Here is a 5,047-nt window from a genome sequence, read left to right as displayed (position 1 = left end):
ATTCGTTTTTTCGATTTGGGACTCGCGTGGTTCGTGGCGCGATCTTGCCCGATTGAGGTGGGCAAGTCCCTATTTCATATGTTCTTCGGATTTTTTTTTTTTTGAGAATTTCTTTTTATTCATTCTTGTAGGAGCGAATTCTTTCGAGGGATGCTCGGATTTAGTTGTAACCTGAATGTGGGTTGACAACGTGCTTAGACGGACCATTGTCTTATGGTCATCATCTTTCATGGTTTTGAGCTAGTCTTTACGGCTCAATTTTGCCAATACTTGGGTCTTCGATCAGGGGACCATGTATAAGCATCAACGGCGACCTTTGAGGTCGTAATTCGGTTCTATCTTTTGAGACATCCAAACACAGGACTTCGTATAGCGTAGTCTGGGAATATGGTTTTAACTTTGCATACTCTCTGTTGAAATATATATTTTCTTTCGAGCCCCCAAGCACTCGTGCTTGACGGTCATTTCTTGCCAAGAGAAGTGCGTATTTTATAACGTCCTTAATCATGTTTGGCATCGTGCTCGTATGTGCGAGCGATCTCCGTAGTGGTATGCTACTTTGATGAAGTCTTGGAGTGTGACTTCATTTTCCGGGCGACAAAGTTTGTTTTATTTTTCAATAATATCGGGCTTACCTTGGCTCGGATCGATCTCTTTGCCAAGTAAACATTTTTTTAATTTGAGAAACCAACGACTTGATTTTCTTGTGTTTTGAAGAATGACCTTGATTATTATTTATTTTTTCCTTATATTGCTTTAAAAAATGTACACATATTTTTTTCTTGAGATGAGTCTAAGTTTCGACAAGCTTTAACATTCGTTTTCACTATTCGGGCTCTAAAGGTGCTTTGGGCTTGATCTTGATCACAACATGGCCTTGTGTCTACCAACACGGTTTTAAGTCCTTTCTTGCTCCGCGTTTTGTAGGATCCGGGTCTTGGGCTGCATTTTCGGCGCCCATGGCCAGGCGTTAAAAATTTCAGCGCCCAGCCTTGGGCGCTGGAAGTTTTATCCTGGCAGTTTTTCTTATTTCCGGATTTCTTAACGCGTTTCCGAATGGGATTAGGATGTCACTTGATGCCTTCGTGTATATATAGGGGTTAAGTACGTCTTTCTTTTTCATCACTCTCAATCTTCCTCTCTTTTGCAATTGCTTAGCTTTTTATTCTTCCCTGCTCTTGTCATGTCGATTCCTCCCTTCTCCCTCCAACGAGTTGTTAGGCGCTGGCTAAGAGCCCTTACTCCTACAGAAAAGGCTTTGTTGAAAGGATACCACTTAGAGGCACTCTTAGGCTTACAACAAATTAATATTGATTATAACTTTCTGTATGCAGCCCTGAGCTTTTGGGATTCCGATCACCATGTTTTTGTCTTTCGGGGCAACGAAGTATGCCCTTTGCCAGATGAATTTGCTGCGATCCTTGGTTATCCTACCAATGCTACTCCTGCCACCCCTGGCACCATTGAAGAGGGTAAAACAACTATAGGGGCTTTCCTAGGACTAGATGCTAACATGCTCGCTGAGATCGTTGTGGGTGATAAGGTTAATTTGGCAAAGCTTGTAAAACATCATTTTAGACCTAGTAAAAATATGACCGAACAGAAATTGAATACTCGAGCACTTGTATTCTTCTTGTTGAACCACTATTTACTGTCGAATAACAATGGCGAGTTCGGTGACATAAGATTGATCCCCTTTATCAGCCAGATGGAAAGTTGCTATTCCATTATGCCGTTGGTTGTTGCCGAGACCTTGCTGAGTGCGGATGAGTTGAAGAAGGGTGCCAAGTCTGAATATTTTAAGGGGATCCCTCTATTGCTGCAGGTAATCAATCGTTCATTTGCGCACATATTTTTTATTTTTTATTTTTTCTTCTCGTTTGCCTCTGCCTGGAGCTGATTTTCGGCGCCCAGGGCTTGGCGTCGGAATTTCTGGCGCCTTGTCCTGGGCGTTGAAAATGCATCCCAGGCTTTATTATTTTTCTGATCGTACCCGTTTTTTTCGCAGACTTGGCTCATGTAACAACTTAGGCTTCTAGAAGTTCCTGCCGATCCTAAACATTATCGCCCTATAGCCTTGGGTAACCGAAAGTATTTGCACCAAAGCCAGGACGAGGCCGATTGGGCCTCCTATTTTACTCATGGTATATGCTCTATTAAGTGGGTGGTCCCGTGGTGGGGTTTGACTGATATGACGAGGGGTTCCGAGACGTTAGTTCATGTTTCTTTGTTGGGATTATCTCGGCCTATTTACATCTTTCCTTACCGAGTCATGCGACAATACAGCATAAGGAAGACTATCCCGTTTGCTGATACGGTACCACCTAAAGTAGCGGTCTTTTCACGAGCACGGGTTCAAGCGTGGGCTAAGTATTATGGTGGCCTCCCGCGTTGGACCGTGGCTACAGATGGCTTTGTGGGTCTTTCCGAAAACTACAAGTTGTGGATGAGTTCTGATGATAAAGCTGTGAGGACCAAGGCTCGAAATGAGGAGTCGACTGAGCTTTTGATACCTCGAATTCGGGCTAGGTATGAGAGCCGTGATTCTGCTAATCCTCGCAACCATGGTATTAAGACTGTAAAAGCTCGTCCTGATCGAAAGCGAAAGGAAGTTCCTCCTCGTTCCATTTCTAGGCCAAAGAAGATGCCTAACATGAAGGGGCCTGCCGTTCACAAAAGAAATGCAAGCTCTCGTGGAGATCGTCGCCGGAACAATGTATGGGTTAGGAAAGTTCAGCCCCTAGTAGAACCAGTGGCTAATCCAGTTGATGTTGATAATCCTTCCCCCACCATTGTTTGTGCCCTTGAGGCTGAGCGGGCTATAACTGTTCAAACTGAAAATGTTTCTGAGGACTTGGCATCCTTGGAAGTTAGTGTCAAGGAGCCTGTTCTTATGGAGATTGATATAGGGGCAGCGCAGAAGCCTGTGGGGGTGGACCCTGCGAACATTGCCCTCTATAAGACTTTATTTGATGATCCGGAAGAACTCGAGTAGCGTAGTTCTTGCTAGGGTGTAGGTGCCCTTTATTTATTTCAGTTGTGTTTGTTTTTCATTCCTTAGCACTTTTGTTTTCCTTCTTGTTATTTTTAAACATTAATAAAGGCGTAATTTATTTTTCTTGTTTTCGTTTTGCTTCTCCTCTCCTTTTTTTTTTATTTGCTCATGTCTAACACTTACGCACAATGTATATTTTTTATTTGATTGGACCGAATCCATAAATAGGATTGCCTACGCATCCTTGTTAAGTAATTTTAACTTTGAATCAGGTCGCGCGTAGTTCTAGCTAGAATAAATTCTAGGATGCTGAATTCAATAAGCATGCTCTGAGATGGAAACATATTATTTGAAAGGGTAAAATAAGTGAAGTTTATTATTATTTTAATCTGCTGCTTTGCCGTAGTTTTGAAACATATTATTTGAAACGGTAAAATTTTTTTGGTACGTATATCTGAATACGTGTTGTACCCCCCCCTAGTGTTCATTATTTTTCCGTGTATGTGCGGATAAAATGACGAGTACTTATGGGCAAAATTCGGCAGGCAAAGAGATTCAGCGCCCAGGCTGGGGCGTTAAAGATTTCGGCGCCCAGCCCAGGGCGCTGAAAATGGTTTCTGGGGAGGTTTCTCGGCCGATTGCTTCACATGTTCTTGCATTTATTTTTTTCCTTTGTCTCATTTTATTCGTGTTGAAATCAATTTTGACGCTATTTCGGAAGCTTTTTGACTGTTAGCGTGAGACGCATTTTTGTCCGGATTAATTTTTTCTATTCGTGACTCGAAAAGGCTTTGAGAATGGGGTTAGGGTGCGGAAGATATGAAGATCTTTGTGTAGGCTTTTTGGGTGGATTGAGGTGAGGGTTGTTAATGATGGGAATAATGGTATTCTGTTTTATGAATTTATTTTTTTTGAGCAATATTTGCATTATTTGGATTTGATTTCTTTTGATTTCTTTGGGTTGCATTGGTTAGACCCTTATGTTTTGGAAATGTGATGGGGATGGTGTGGTTTATTTCGGGGATGGGTTTCGATGTCACGATTCAAGACCGAGTGGGCCTTGTTATTGGGCCTAGAGTGGGCTGCTTCCTTACATTTTTATATTTGCAAGTATGGTTAGTGCTTATTTAGTGTTAGAATAAAAGTTCTTAAGAGAAATTTTACGCCTTTATTAATTCGGAAAGTAAGGAAAACACACTGAAATAAATTAGCCTATATTCTACGGGGTCTTAGGACCATCCCTAGAGCTTTATTCTTTCTATCATCTAAAGAACTACTAGGCGCTTTTTTTTTTTGCTAAAGTGCTCTCTATGTCTCAAGCCTTGGGTTTAGTCTCGTAAAACCTTGGTCCTTCGCCTGTACTCATCTTGAATTCTATTCCCTTTGCGTTGACCCACTGACATATCTTCACCCATCCGTTCTCGGCCTCTTCTAGTGTTGATGTAGGAGAGATTAACCGGGTTGGATCGAAACCTTCATCTTGTAAAGCTAGGGTAGTCATCACAGTCTCGCCCTCCATAGGCCTCGATTCGTTAAACAATGTCCATAGAGCTTGGTTGTCCAATATTTCAGTTGTTTTGGTCTTGGTGAGGTGGGGTGCCTCATCCAAAGTATGGCAGTCATGGAAAATTTCAAATCCGGGTTTCAGCAGGCCATCTTGAACGAAGGGTTCAGGGAAGTCACAACATGGGTGTTCCTCTCCTTCCCGAACAAACATACCGTTAAGGGTTTTTTGATATGGGGGAAGAAGGGTGGCCTGTTTGGTCTTGGCTGGGTTAAGGCGTAGCCTAGACAAGCGGTCAGCAATATCTTCCTCCGTTGGTTCATAGCCTAGGCCAAAGGGAGTAGATTTGTTGGGTAGGGGATGGAACGTGTAGTTCTTCTTCCTTATGCCCAATGGAGTTCCCGGGAAATAGCCTTGAGCTAGCAATATTTTAGGGATGACCCGGGATGCACGTGGATCTAGAAATCCTAAATTATAGTCCTCAATGAATTGGATGGCTTCATCCACTTGAAAACCGTAAAGATCTTCTGCAGTTTCGGCCGTTCCAA

The sequence above is a fragment of the Spinacia oleracea genome, chromosome 6, assembly GCF_020520425.1.
Source record: "Spinacia oleracea cultivar Varoflay chromosome 6, BTI_SOV_V1, whole genome shotgun sequence".
In the NCBI taxonomy this organism is placed as follows: domain Eukaryota; kingdom Viridiplantae; phylum Streptophyta; class Magnoliopsida; order Caryophyllales; family Amaranthaceae; genus Spinacia; species Spinacia oleracea.
This window is presented reverse-complemented; position numbering follows the sequence as displayed.